The sequence below is a fragment of the Oncorhynchus tshawytscha genome, unplaced genomic scaffold (genome assembly GCF_018296145.1).
Source record: "Oncorhynchus tshawytscha isolate Ot180627B unplaced genomic scaffold, Otsh_v2.0 Un_contig_4194_pilon_pilon, whole genome shotgun sequence".
Taxonomy (NCBI): Eukaryota; Metazoa; Chordata; class Actinopteri; order Salmoniformes; family Salmonidae; genus Oncorhynchus; species Oncorhynchus tshawytscha.
Genome location: NW_024609009.1, coordinates 27,501 through 43,608, shown reverse-complemented (window position 1 = coordinate 43,608; position 16,108 = coordinate 27,501). Strand labels below are relative to the sequence as shown.

The 16,108-nt window shown below is 49.6% G+C and overlaps 1 pseudogene; it reads left to right on the top strand.

Moving 5' to 3' along the window:
* LOC112241593 overlaps positions 1-16,108 on the top strand; it is a 57,964-nt pseudogene that overhangs the window by 27,465 nt on the left and 14,391 nt on the right.

Genomic DNA, 16,108 nt, shown 5'->3' with positions numbered 1-16,108 from the left:
CCTCTCCTCCCCTCTCTCTCTCCTCCCCCTCTCTTCCCTCTCTCTCTCCTCCCCCTCTCTCCTCTCCCTCTCCCCTCTCTCTCTCTCCTCCCCCTCTCCTCCCTCTCTCTCTCCTCCCCCTCTCTCTCCCCCCTCTCTCCTCCCCCTCTCTTCCCTCTCTCTCTCCTCCCCCTCTCTCCTCCCCCTCTCCCCTCTCTCTCTCCTCCCCCTCTCTCCCCCTCTCTCTCTCCTCCCCCTCTCTCTCCTCCCCCTCTCTCTCCTCCCTCTCTCTCTCCTCCCCCTCTTCCCTCTCTCTCTCCTCCCCCTCTCTCCTCTCCCTCTCCCTCTCCTCCCCCCCCCTCTCCTCCCTCTCTCTCTCCTCCCTCTCTCTCTCCTCCCCCTCTCTCTCCTCCCCCTCTCTCTCCTCCCTCTCTCTCTCCTCCCCCTCTCTTCCCTCTCTCTCTCCTCCCCTCTCTCTCCTCTCTCTCTCCCTCCCCCTCCTCCTCCCTCTCTCCTCCCTCTCTCTCTCCTCCCCCTCTCTCTCCTCCCTCTCTCTCTCTCTCCTCCCTCTCTCTCTCCCCCTCTCTCTCTCCTCCCCCTCTCCTCCCTCTCTCTCCTCCCTCTCTCTCTCTCCCCCTCTCTCTCCTCCCTCTCTCTCTCCTCCCCCTCTCTCTCCCTCCCTCTCTCTCTCCTCCCCTCTCCTCCCCCCTCTCTCTCCTCCCCCTCTCTTCCCTCTCTCTCTCCTCCCCCTCTCCCTCTCCCTCTCCCTCTCTCTCTCCTCCTCCCCCTCTCCTCCCTCTCTCTCTCCTCCCCCTCTCTCTCCCCCTCTCTCTCTCCTCCCCCTCTCTTCCCTCTCTCTCTCCTCCCCCTCTCTCCTCCCTCCCCTCTCCCTCTCTCTCTCCTCCCCCTCTCCTCCCTCTCTCTCTCCTCCCCCTCTCCTCCCCCTCTCTCTCCTCCCTCTCTCTCTCCTCCCCCTCTCTCTCCTCCCTCCCTCTCCCCTCCCCCCTCTCCTCCCTCTCCCCTCTCTCTCCCTCCCCCCTTCTCTCCTATTTTCTCCCTCTCCCCCTCTCCCCTCTCTCTCCCTCCCCCCTTCTCTCCTATTTTCTCCCTCTCCCCCTCTCCTCCCTCTCCTCTTTCTCCCTCTCTCTCCCTCCCCCCCCTCTCCTATTTTCTCCCTCTCCCCCTTCTCTCCTATTTTCTCTCTCTCCTCTCTCCCTCTCCTCAGCCTCTCCTATCGAACCGGACAGGACACGGCCAACTGTGACACGTGTCGGAACAGCGCATGCATAATTTACAGGTAAGTGGTGTGTGTGTGTGTGTGTGTGTGTGTGTGTGTGTGTGTGTGTGTGTGTGTGTGTGTGTGTGTGTGTGTGTGTGTGTGTGTGTGTGTGTGTGTGTGTGTGTGTGTGTGTGTGTGTGTGCGTGCGTGCGTGTGTGTGTTGTGTGCGGTGTATGTGTGTGGTGTGTGTGTGTTGTGTGCGGTGTATGTGTGTGGTGTGTGTGTGTGTTGTGTGTGGTGTATGTGTGTTAAAGGCCCAATGCAGACATAAACATAATTGTTCTGTGTTTTATAGATATGTCAACACTTTGAGGTTGGAATAATCCTGTGAAAATGTGTAAATGATGATAACTTCCTCATACTGTAAAAGCTGTTTGAAAAGACCACCTGAAATGTCAGTCTGTTTTGGTGGGAAGGAGTTTTGGCCTGCCTGGTGACATTAGTTAATAGACCAATCAGAAAGAGTTCTAAAACCTCTCTGCCAATAACAGCTAGTTTTCCGTTGTCTCCTCCCCACTCTGACCACACCCAGACAGTTCCAGATAAATTCTTGCTTGAGAAATGTCTCTTTGCTAAGAAGCTATTTTTGTTTATTTTTGACCATTTTAATGGAAAACAATCCCAGTAAGCTACTTCATTGTTACCCAGAAATGATTTGATAAAGAGATAAAACCAGCTGGACATTTAAAGATCACTGGCGAGTCTGTTGGTAGTCTGTTGTTTACCCTGCATCCCCGGGAGTCTACAGGTCTGTTGGTAGTCTGTTGTTTACCCTGCATCCCCGGGAGTCTACAGGTCTGTTGGTAGTCTGTTGTTTACCCTGCATCCCCGGGAGTCTACAGGTCTGTTGGTAGTCTGTTGTTTACCCTGCATCCCCGGGAGTCTACAGGTCTGTTGGTAGTCTGTTGTTTACCCTGCATCCCCGGGAGTCTACAGGTCTGTTGGTAGTCTGTTGTTTACCCTGCATCCCTGGGGGTCTGTTGGTAGTCTGTTGTTTACCCAGCATCCCCGGGGTCTGTTGGTAGTCTGTTGTTTACCCAGCATCCCGGGGGTCTACAGGACAGGCACTGAACGACTCATGAGGAGATAGGGAAGGGTGACTGTCCCCACACAGTGACTGTAACCTTTAAATCAGACTACACCCTCTCCATCTAGTGGATCAGACTCTGGTCAGATATAAAGAGGTTGAGGAAGGACTACATTCTATTCACTTAGATGTGTGTCTGAGAAAGGTATTGTAGTCAACTGTAATGTGGACTGTTTAACCGTAAGACCAGACTAAATGACAGGACTTGGAGGGTGACATCAGCGGTTAAACAGAGACTCTACATCCTGATTATAACGTGATAGGAGAACAGAGGAAACTGCCCAGTCATGGTTTTATTAAGAGAGGGCTAAATGACAGGACTTGGAGGGTGACATCAGCGGTTAAACAGAGACTCTACATCCTGATTATAACGTGATAGGAGAACAGAGGAAACTGCCCAGTCATGGTTTTATTAAGGGGGGGGGGGCAGCAGTGAGGACAGTCCTTTATATAGCTTGGGGACAATACAGAGAGGAGAGTAGAGCAGAGGGTTGGGTCAAGGAGAGAGCAAGGACAAGGGCTGGGGTGAGAGGAGAAGCCTGGGGACAGGGCTGTGATTTAGGCACGACATTAGTCATAAATTAGTCGGCACCTTCTGCTGAAGTGACCTCCTGCCAGCCCCTGGGAGAGAGAGAGACTTGGTAGGTTAGCTAGGCTGAATCTAGGTTAGCTAGCCTAGTGTCTACTGTAGAGACCATAACACACAGTATACTATCATACCAGCTCCTCTAGTCTAGTGTCTACTGTAGAGACCACAACACACAGTATAGTATCATACCAGCTCTAGTCTAGTGTCTACTGTAGAGACCACAACACACAGTATAGTATCATACCCGCTCTAGTCTAGTGTCTACTGTAGAGACCACAACACACAGTATAGTATCATACCCGCTCTAGTCTAGTGTCTACTGTAGAGACCACAACACACAGTATAGTATCATACCAGCTCTAGTCTAGTGTCTACTGTAGAGACCACAACACACAGTATAGTATCATACCAGCTCTAGTCTAGTGTCTACTGTAGAGACCACAACACACAATATAGTATCATACCAGCTCTAGTCTAGTGTCTACTGTAGAAACCATAACACACAGTATAGTATCATACCAGCTCCTCTAGTCTAGTGTAGAGACCACAACACACAGTATAGTATCATACCAGCTCCTCTAGTCTAGTGTCTACTGTAGAAACCACAACACACAGTATAGTATCATACCAGCTCGTCTAGTCTAGTGTCTACTGTAGAAACCACAACACACAGTATAGTATCATACCAGCTCGTCTAGCCTAGTGTCTACTGTAGAGACCACAACACACAGTATAGTATCATACCAGCTCGTCTAGCCTAGTGTCTACTGTAGAGACCACAACACACAGTATAGTATCATACCAGCTCGTCTAGTCTAGTGTCTACTGTAGAAACCACAACACACAGTATAGTATCATACCAGCTCGTCTAGTCTAGTGTCTACTGTAGAGACCACAACACACAGTATAGTATCATACCAGCTCTAGTCTAGTGTCTACTGTAGAGACCACAACACACAGTATAGTATCATACCCGCTCTAGTCTAGTGTCTACTGTAGAGACCACAACACACAGTATAGTATCATACCAGCTCTAGTCTAGTGTCTACTGTAGAGACCACAACACACAGTATAGTATCATACCAGCTCCTCTAGCCTAGTGTCTACTGTAGAGACCACAACACACAGTATAGTATCATACCAGCTCTAGTCTAGTGTCTACTGTAGAGACCACAACACACAGTATAGTATCATACCAGCTCCTCTAGTCTAGTGTCTACTGTAGAGACCACAACACACAGTATAGTATCATACCCGCTCTAGTCTAGTGTCTACTGTAGAGACCACAACACACAGTATAGTATCATACCAGCTCTAGTCTAGTGTCTACTGTAGAGACCACAACACACAGTATAGTATCATACCAGCTCCTCTAGTCTAGTGTAGAGACCACAACACACAGTATAGTATCATACCAGCTCCTCTAGTCTAGTGTAGAGACCACAACACACAGTATAGTATCATACCCGCTCTAGTCTACTGTAGAAACCACAACACACAGTATAGTATCATACCAGCTCCTCTAGCCTAGTGTCTACTGTAGAGACCACAACACACAGTATAGTATCATACCAGCTCTAGTCTAGTGTCTACTGTAGAGACCACAACACACAGTATAGTATCATACCCGCTCTAGTCTAGTGTCTACTGTAGAGACCACAACACACAGTATAGTATCATACCAGCTCCTCTAGCCTAGTGTCTACTGTAGAGACCACAACACACAGTATAGTATCATACCAGCTCCTCTAGTCTACTGTAGAGACCACAACACACAGTATAGTATCATACCAGCTCCTCTAGTCTAGTGTAGAGACCACAACACACAGTATAGTATCATACCCGCTCTAGTCTAGTGTCTACTGTAGAGACCACAACACACAGTATAGTATCATACCAGCTCCTCTAGTCTAGTGTAGAGACCACAACACACAGTATAGTATCATACCCGCTCTAGTCTAGTGTCTACTGTAGAGACCACAACACACAGTATAGTATCATACCCGCTCTAGTCTAGTGTCTACTGTAGAGACCACAACACACAGTATAGTATCATACCAGCTCCTCTAGCCTAGTGTCTACTGTAGAGACCACAACACACAGTATAGTATCATACCAGCTCTAGTCTAGTGTCTACTGTAGAGACACAGGGCTCATCTGGAAGAGAGAAGGCATTGACCCCACTACACAGGGCTCATCTGGAAGAGAGAAAGCATTGACCCCCTGTCAAAATAAAGGTTACAAAATGAATCCCGATATAACGCACTACTTTAGACCAGAACCATATTGGGTCCCATTTGGGCCAGTCAGGGTTCACTACTTTAGACCAGAGCCATATCGGACCCATTTGGACCAGTTCACTACTTTAGACCAGAACCATATCAGACCCATTTGGTCCAGGCATGGTTCACTACTTTAGACCAGAACCATATTGGGTCCCATTTGGACTAGTCAGGGTACACTACTTTAGACCAGAACCATATTGGGTCCCATTTGGACTAGTCAGGGTACACTACTTTAGACCAGAGCCATATAGGACCCATTTGGGCCAGTCAGGGTTCACTACTTTAGACCAGAACCATATCGGACCCATTTGGACTAGTCAGGGTCCACTACTTTAGACCAGAACCATATTGGGTCCCATTTGGACCAGTCATGGTTCACTACTTTAGACCAGAACCATATAGGACCCATTTGGGCCAGTCATAGTTCACTACTTTAGACCAGAGTCATATAGGACCCATTTGGGCCAGTCATAGTTCACTACTTTAGACCAGAGTCATATAGGACCCATTTGGGCCAGTCAGGGTTCCCTACTTTAGACCAGAACCATATTGGGTCCCATTTGGACTAGTCAGGGTTCACTACTTTAGACCAGAACCATATAGGACCCATTTGGGCCAGTCAGGGTTCACTACTTTAGACCAGAACCATATCAGACCCATTTGGATTAGTCAGGGTTCACTACTTTAGACCAGAACCATATTGGGTCCCATTTGGACTAGTCAGGGTTCACTACTTTAGACCAGAACCATATAGGACCCATTTGGGCCAGTCATAGTTCATTACTTTAGACCAGAGTCATATAGGACCCATTTGGGCCAGTCATAGTTCACTACTTTAGACCAGAGTCATATAGGACCCATTTGGGCCAGTCAGGGTTCACTACTTTAGACCAGAACCATATTGGGTCCCATTTGGACTAGTCAGGGTTCACTACTTTAGACCAGAACCATATAGGACCCATTTGGGCCAGTCATGGTGCATTCAGAGGATGGGAACATTGACAATGAAACCTAACAGTCCCCCACTGACACGGATAAGGGATTAAAACACAATCTAATTAAAATAGATCTCCATGAAAACCATCTCCCTGGGATATATAGGAGCTGTGCTGTGGATGAGATGGAACAAACAGTACATCATGGAATATCAATATCCTTCCACCATCTGTCTGGGTAATGTGAGTGTTTCTGTATGTCTGGGTAACGCCCACACCTCATCATAGTCACATTAGAATCGAATAGCCCCCGTGATATGCAACTTTTCAGGGAAGTCAGGAACCAATATACACAGTCAGTTAGGAAAGCTAAGGCTAGTTTTTTCAAACAGAAATTTGCATCCTGTAGCACTAATTCCAAAAGGTTCTGGGACACTGTAAAGTCCATGGAGAATAAGAGCACCTCCTCCCAGCTGTCCACTGCTCTGAGGCTAGGAAACACTGTCACCACTGATAAATCTACGATAATCGATCATTTCAATAAGCATTTTTTGACAGCTGGCCATGCTTTCCACCTGGCTAACCCCGGCCAACAGCTATGCACCCCCTGCAGCAACTTGCCCAAGCCTCCATCATTTCTCCTTCACCAAAATCCAGACAGCTGATGTTCTGAAAAAGCTGCAAAATCCTGACCCCTACAAATCAGCCGGGCTAGACAATCTGGACCCTCTCTTTCTAAAATGATCAGCAAAAATGAAAAACTCTGGATGGTTCTGACTTAGAATATGTGGACATCTACAAATACCTAGGTGTCTGGTTAGACTGTAAACTCTCCTTCCAGACTCATATCAAACATCTCCAATCCAAAGTTAAATCTCGAATTGGCATCCTATTTCGCAACAAAGCCTCATTCACTCATGCTGCCAAACGTACCCTCATAAAACTGACTATCCTACCGATCCTCGACTTCGGTGATGTCATCTATAAAATAGCCTCCAACACTCTACTCAACAAACTGGATGCAGTCTATCACAGTGCCATCCGTTTTGTCACCAAAGCCCCATATACTACCCACCACTGTGACCTGTATGCTCTTGTTGGCTGGTCCTCGCTTCGTATTCGTCGCCAAACCCACTGGCTCCAGGTCATCTACAAGTCTATGCTAGGTAAAGCCCCCCCTTATCTCAGCTCACTGGTCACCATAGCAAAACCCACCCGTAGCACCCGCTCCAGCAGGTATATTTCACTGGTCACCATCGCAACACCCACCTGTAGCACGCGCTCCAGCAGGTATATCTCACTGGTCACCATAGCAACACCCACCCGTAGCACCCGCTCCAGCAGGTATATCTCACTGGTCACCATAGCAACACCCACCCGTAGCACCCGCTCCAGCAGGTATATCTCACTGGTCACCATAGCAACACCCACCCGTAGCACCCGCTCCAGCAGGTATATCTCACTGGTCACCATAGCAAAACCCACCCGTAGCACGCGCTCCAGCAGGTATATCTCACTGGTCACCATCGCAACACCCACCTGTAGCACGCGCTCCAGCAGGTATATCTCACTGGTCACCATAGCAAAACCCACCCGTAGCACACGCTCCAGCAGGTATATCTCACTGGTCACCATCGCAACACCCACCTGTAGCACGCGCTCCAGCAGGTATATTTCACTGGTCACCATCGCAACACCCACCCGTAGCACGCGCTCCAGCAGGTATATCTCACTGGTCACCATAGCAACACCCACCCGTAGCACACGCTCCAGCAGGTATATCTCACTGGTCACCATAGCAACACCCACCCGTAGCACGCGCTGCAGCAGGTATATTTCACTGGTCACCATAGCAACACCCACCCGTAGCACGAGCTCCAGCAGGTATATTTCACTGGTCACCCACAAAGCAAACTCCCCATTTAGCCGCCTTTCCTTCCAGTTCTCTGCTGCCAATGAGAGAACGAATTGCAAAAATCACTGAAGCTGGAGACTTATCTCCCCCTCTAACCTTAAGTAGCTTACCGATCACTGTACCTGTACACAGCCCATCTGTAAATAGCTACCCCAGCTATCTCATCCCCATATTATTACTTACCGTCTTGCTCTTTTGCACCCCAGTATCTCTACTTGCACATCATCATCTGCACACTCCAGTGTTAATGCTAAATTGTAATTATTCCACTTCCATGGCCTATTTATATTTATTTACCTCCCTGCTCTTCTACATTTGCACACAATGTATATAGATGTTTCTACTGTATTATTGACTGTATGTTTGTGTAACTCCGTGTAGTTGTTTGTGTCGCGTTGCTTTATCTTGGCCAGGTCGCAGTTTAAATGAGAACTTGTTCTCAACTGGCCGACCTGGTTAAATAACAAAATATAAAATAAAAAACAGAGATACATCACAGAATGAGGAAGTTAAGGAGTAGATACATACTGTAGTCACAGAATGAGGAAGTGAATGAGTAGATACATACTGTAGTCACAGACAGAATCAGGAAGGAGTAGATACATACTGTAGTCACAGACAGAATCAGGAAGGAGTAGATACATACTGTAGTCACAGACAGAATCAGGAAGGAGTAGATACATACTGTAGTCACAGACATAATCAACAAGGAGTAGATACATACTGTAGTCACAGACATAATCAGGAAGGAGTAGATACATACTGTAGTCACAGACAGAATCAGGAAGGAGTAGATACATACTGTAGTCACAGACATAATCAACAAGGAGTAGATACATACTGTAGTCACAGACAGAATCAGGAAGTTAAGGAGTAGATACATATTGTAGTCACAGACAGAATCAGGAAGTGAAGGAGTAGATCCATACTATACTCACAGACAGAATCAGGAAGTGAAGGAGTAGATACATACTGTAGTCACAGACAGAATCAGGAAGGAGTAGATACATACTGTAGTCACAGACAGAATCAGGAAGTTAAGGAGCAGATACATACTGTAGTCACAGACAGAATCAGGAAGTTAAGGAGCAGATACATACTGTAGTCACAGACAGAATCAGGAAGTTAAGGAGCAGATACATACTGTAGTCACAGACAGAATCAGGAAGTTAAGGAGCAGATACATACTGTAGTCACAGACAGAATCAGGAAAGAGCAGATAAAGAGGAGTGGGACAACAACATTCCACAGCCATTGAAGAGGAGTGGGACGACAACAGAAGAGGAGAGGGACGACAACAGAAGAGGAGTGGGACGACAACAGAAGAGGAGTGGGACGACAACAGAAGAGGAGTGGGACGACAACAGAAGAGGAGTGGGACGACAACAGAAGAGGAGAGGGACGACAACAGAAGAGGAGAGGGACAACAACAGAAGAGGAGAGGGACGACAACAGAAGAGGAGTGGGACGACAACAGAAGAGGAGAGGGACAACAACAGAAGAGGAGAGGGACGACAACAGAAGAGGAGTGGGACGACAACAGAAGAGGAGAGGGACGACAACAGAAGAGGAGAGGGACAACAACAGAAGAGGAGAGGGACGACAACAGAAGAGGAGTGGGACGACAACAGAAGAGGAGAGGGGACGACAACAGAAGAGGAGAGGGACGACAACAGAAGAGGAGAGGGACAACAACAGAAGAGGAGAGGGACGACAACAGAAGAGGAGTGGGACGACAACAGAAGAGGAGAGGGACGACAACAGAAGAGGAGTGGGACGACAACAGAAGAGGAGTGGGACGACAACAGAAGAGGAGAGGGACGACAACAGAAGAGGAGTGGGACGACAACAGAAGAGGAGTGGGACGACAACAGAAGAGGAGTGGGACGACAACAGAAGAGGAGTGGGACGACAACAGAAGAGGAGTGGGACGACAACAGAAGAGGAGTGGGACGACAACAGAAGAGGAGAGGGGACAACAACAGAAGAGGAGTGGGACGACAACAGAAGAGGAGTGGGACAACAACAGAAGAGGAGTGGGACAACAACAGAAGAGGAGAGGGACAACAACAGAAGAGGAGTGGGACGACAACAGAAGAGGAGTGGGACGACAACAGAAGAGGAGTGGGACGACAACAGAAGAGGAGTGGGACGACAACAGAAGAGGAGAGGGACAACAACAGAAGAGGAGTGGGACAACAACAGAAGAGGAGTGGGACAACAACAGAAGAGGAGTGGGACGACAACAGAAGAGGAGAGGGACGACAACAGAAGAGGAGTGGGACAACAACATTCCACAGCCATTGAAGAGGAGTGGGACGACAACAGAAGAGGAGTGGGACGACAACAGAAGAGGAGTGGGACGACAACAGAAGAGGAGTGGGACGACAACAGAAGAGGAGTGGGACGACAACAGAAGAGGAGAGGGGACAACAACAGAAGAGGAGTGGGACGACAACAGAAGAGGAGTGGGACAACAACAGAAGAGGAGTGGGACGACAACAGAAGAGGAGAGGGACAACAACAGAAGAGGAGTGGGACGACAACAGAAGAGGAGTGGGACGACAACAGAAGAGGAGTGGGACGACAACAGAAGAGGAGTGGGACGACAACAGAAGAGGAGAGGGACAACAACAGAAGAGGAGTGGGACAACAACAGAAGAGGAGTGGGACAACAACAGAAGAGGAGTGGGACGACAACAGAAGAGGAGAGGGACAACAACAGAAGAGGAGTGGGACGACAACAGAAGAGGAGTGGGACAACAACAGAAGAGGAGTGGGACGACAACAGAAGAGGAGTGGGACGACAACAGAAGAGGAGTGGGACAACAACAGAAGAGGAGTGGGACAACAACAGAAGAGGAGTGGGACGACAACAGAAGAGGAGAGGGACAACAACAGAAGAGGAGTGGGACGACAACAGAAGAGGAGTGGGACGACAACAGAAGAGGAGTGGGACGACAACATTCCACAGCCATTGAAGAGGAGTGGGACGACAACATTCCACAGCCATTGAAGAGGAGTGGGACGACAACAGAAGAGGAGTGGGACGACAACAGAAGAGGAGTGGGACGACAACAGAAGAGGAGTGGGACGACAACAGAAGAGGAGTGGGACGACAACAGAAGAGGAGAGGGACGACAACAGAAGAGGAGTGGGACGACAACAGAAGAGGAGAGGGACAACAACAGAAGAGGAGTGGGACGACAACAGAAGAGGAGTGGGACAACAACAGAAGAGGAGTGGGACGACAACAGAAGAGGAGAGGGACGACAACAGAAGAGGAGTGGGACGACAACAGAAGAGGAGTGGGACGACAACAGAAGAGGAGAGGGACAACAACAGAAGAGGAGTGGGACGACAACAGAAGAGGAGAGGGACAACAACAGAAGAGGAGTGGGACGACAACAGAAGAGGAGTGGGACGACAACAGAAGAGGAGTGGGACAACAACAGAAGAGGAGTGGGACAACAACATTCCACAGCCATTGAAGAGGAGAGGGACGACAACAGAAGAGGAGTGGGACGACAACATTCCACAGCCATTGAAGAGGAGAGGGACGACAACAGAAGAGGAGAGGGACGACAACAGAAGAGGAGTGGGACGACAACATTCCACAGCCATTGAAGAGGAGAGGGACGACAACAGAAGAGGAGTGGGACGACAACAGAAGAGGAGTGGGACGACAACATTCCACAGCCATTGAAGAGGAGAGGGACGACAACAGAAGAGGAGTGGGACAACAACAGAAGAGGAGTGGGACGACAACAGAAGAGGAGAGGGACGACAACAGAAGAGGAGTGGGACGACAACAGAAGAGGAGAGGGACGACAACAGAAGAGGAGTGGGACAACAACAGAAGAGGAGAGGGACGACAACAGAAGAGGAGTGGGACGACAACAGAAGAGGAGAGGGACGACAACAGAAGAGGAGTGGGACAACAACAGAAGAGGAGTGGGACGACAACAGAAGAGGAGTGGGACGACAACAGAAGAGGAGTGGGACGACAACAGAAGAGGAGTGGGACGACAACAGAAGAGGAGTGGGACGACAACAGAAGAGGAGTGGGACGACAACAGAAGAGGAGTGGGACGACAACAGAAGAGGAGTGGGACGACAACAGAAGAGGAGTGGGACGACAACAGAAGAGGAGTGGGACGACAACAGAAGAGGAGTGGGACGACAACAGAAGAGGAGTGGGACGACAACAGAAGAGGAGTGGGACGACAACAGAAGAGGAGAGGGACAACAACAGAAGAGGAGTGGGACAACAACAGAAGAGGAGTGGGACGACAACAGAAGAGGAGTGGGACAACAACAGAAGAGGAGTGGGACGACAACAGAAGAGGAGTGGGACGACAACAGAAGAGGAGTGGGACAACAACAGAAGAGGAGAGGAGAGGGACAACAACAGAAGAGGAGAGGGACGACAACAGAAGAGGAGTGGGACAACAACAGAAGAGGAGAGGGACAACAACAGAAGAGGAGAGGGACAACAACAGAAGAGGAGAGGGACAACAACAGAAGAGGAGAGGGACAACAACAGAAGAGGAGTGGGACAACAACAGAAGAGGAGTGGGACGACAACAGAAGAGGAGTGGGACAACAACAGAAGAGGAGTGGGACGACAACAGAAGAGGAGTGGGACGACAACAGAAGAGGAGTGGGACGACAACAGAAGAGGAGAGGGACAACAACAGAAGAGGAGTGGGACAACAACAGAAGAGGAGTGGGACGACAACAGAAGAGGAGTGGGACGACAACAGAAGAGGAGTGGGACGACAACAGAAGAGGAGTGGGACGACAACAGAAGAGGAGTGGGACGACAACAGAAGAGGAGTGGGACGACAACAGAAGAGGAGTGGGACGACAACATTCCACAGCCATTGAAGAGGAGTGGGACGACAACAGAAGAGGAGTGGGACGACAACAGAAGAGGAGTGGGACGACAACAGAAGAGGAGTGGGACGACAACAGAAGAGGAGTGGGACAACAACAGAAGAGGAGAGGGACAACAACAGAAGAGGAGAGGGACAACAACAGAAGAGGAGAGGGACAACAACAGAAGAGGAGAGGGACGACAACAGAAGAGGAGTGGGACAACAACAGAAGAGGAGTGGGACGACAACAGAAGAGGAGTGGGACGACAACAGAAGAGGAGAGGGACAACAACAGAAGAGGAGTGGGACGACAACAGAAGAGGAGTGGGACGACAACAGAAGAGGAGAGGGACGACAACAGAAGAGGAGAGGGACGACAACAGAAGAGGAGAGGGACGACAACAGAAGAGGAGAGGGACGACAACAGAAGAGGAGAGGGGACGACAACAGAAGAGGAGAGGGACGACAACAGAAGAGGAGAGGGACGACAACAGAAGAGGAGAGGGACGACAACAGAAGAGGAGAGGGACGACAACAGAAGAGGAGAGGGACGACAACAGAAGAGGAGAGGGACGACAACAGAAGAGGAGAGGGACGACAACAGAAGAGGAGAGGGACGACAACAGAAGAGGAGAGGGACGACAACAGAAGAGGAGAGGGACGACAACAGAAGAGGAGAGGGACGACAACAGAAGAGGAGAGGGACGACAACAGAAGAGGAGTGGGACGACAACAGAAGAGGAGTGGGACGACAACAGAAGAGGAGAGGGACAACAACAGAAGAGGAGTGGGACGACAACAGAAGAGGAGTGGGACGACAACAGAAGAGGAGAGGGACGACAACAGAAGAGGAGAGGGACGACAACAGAAGAGGAGTGGGACGACAACAGAAGAGGAGTGGGACGACAACAGAAGAGGAGAGGGACAACAACAGAAGAGGAGTGGGACGACAACAGAAGAGGAGAGGGACAACAACAGAAGAGGAGTGGGACGACAACAGAAGAGGAGTGGGACGACAACAGAAGAGGAGAGGGACAACAACAGAAGAGGAGAGGGACGACAACAGAAGAGGAGTGGGACAACAACAGAAGAGGAGTGGGACGACAACAGAAGAGGAGTGGGACGACAACAGAAGAGGAGAGGGACAACAACAGAAGAGGAGTGGGACAACAACAGAAGAGGAGTGGGACAACAACAGAAGAGGAGTGGGACGACAACAGAAGAGGAGGGGACGACAACAGAAGAGGAGAGGGACAACAACAGAAGAGGAGTGGGACAACAACAGAAGAGGAGTGGGACGACAACAGAAGAGGAGTGGGACAACAACAGAAGAGGAGAGGGACAACAACAGAAGAGGAGTGGGACGACAACAGAAGAGGAGTGGGACAACAACAGAAGAGGAGTGGGACGACAACAGAAGAGGAGGGGACAACAACAGAAGAGGAGTGGGACGACAACAGAAGAGGAGTGGGACGACAACAGAAGAGGAGTGGGACGACAACAGAAGAGGAGAGGGACAACAACAGAAGAGGAGAGGGACGACAACAGAAGAGGAGAGGGACAACAACATTCCACAGCCATTGAAGAGGAGAGGGACAACAACATTCCACAGGCCACAATCAACAGCCTGATCAACTCTTTGTGAAGGAGATGTGTCAAGCTGCATGAGGCAAACGATGGTCACACCAGATACTGACTGGTTTTCTGATCCACACCCCCATATTTGTTTTTGAAAGGTGTCTGTGACCAACTGTATTCCCAGTCATGTGAAATCCATAGATTAGGATCTCATGTATTGATTTAAATTCACTTCCTTCCTACATGAACTGTGAAGGTCTTTGATTGGACGTTGAGTCTATTTTTTTGTTCAGTGTAGTTTTAGTGACTCTTCCTGCCAGGAACACAAGGCCATACATCACGTTAATGAACTTCACCGCGGAGCCAACCCTTCTCTGTACCCTCACAAACGGCACCATCGACCCTCGATGCAGTGCACTACTTTTTGACCAGGGCCCATAGAGGTGAAGTGCACTGTGAAGGCAATCCTGGTGCCATTTGGGACACACAGAGACCACCATCATCAAATACACCAGGAACAAAAGCAATCATTTACTATCCCTGACTAGACAAAACATTAAGAACACCTGCTCTTTCCATGACAGAGACTGACCAGGTGATCCACTTCAATCAGTGTAGATGAAGGAGGAGGAGACAGGTTAAAGAAGGATTTTTAAGCCTGGAGACAATTGAGACATGGATTGTGTATGTGTGCCCTTCAGAGGGTGAATGAGCAAGAAAAAATATTTAAGGGCCTTTGAGAGAGGGATGGTAGTAGGTGCCAGGTGCACCGGTTTGAGTCAAGAACTGCAACGCTGCTGGGTTTTTCACACTCAACAGTATTCAGTGTGTATCAAGAACAGTCCACCACCCAAAAGACATCCAAGCCAACTTGAGGGGAAGCGTTGGAGTCAACATGGGTCAGCGTCCCTGTGGAACGCTTTAGACACCTTGTAGAGTCCATTCCCTGAGGGAAAAAGGGGGTGCAACTCAATATTAGGAAGGTGTTCCTAATATTTTGTCCACTCAGTGTATAGGGACCATGTAATAGAACACACTTCATGTTGCTGTTGCAGTGAATGGCTTTTATGCGTCATCTAATGACATGCCTTTAGTTTCATCCATAGATCCAGATTCTGCCGGATCCCAGAGAGAGAGAGAGGGAGGGAGAGAGGGAGAGAGAGAGATTGAGAGAGAGAGAGGGAGAGATTGAGAGAGAGAGGGAGAGGGAGCGCGAGAGCGATTGAGGGAGCGAGAGCGATTGAGGGAGCGCGAGAGCGATTGAGGGAGCGCGAGAGCGATTGAGGGAGCGAGGAGCGCAAGAGCGATTGAGGGAGCGCGAGAGCGATTGAGGGAGCGCGAGAGCGATTGAGGGAGCGCGAGAGAGATTGAGGGAGCGCGAGAGATTGAGGGAGCGCGAGAGAGATTGAGGGAGCGAGAGAGATTGAGGAGCGCGAGAGAGAATGAGAGAGCGAGAGAGCGATTGAGAGAGCGCGAGAGAGATTGAGGGAGCGCGAGAGAGATTGAGGGAGCGCGAGAGAGATTGAGGGAGCGAGAGAGATTGAGGGAGCGCGAGAGAGATTGAGGGAGCGCGAGAGAGAT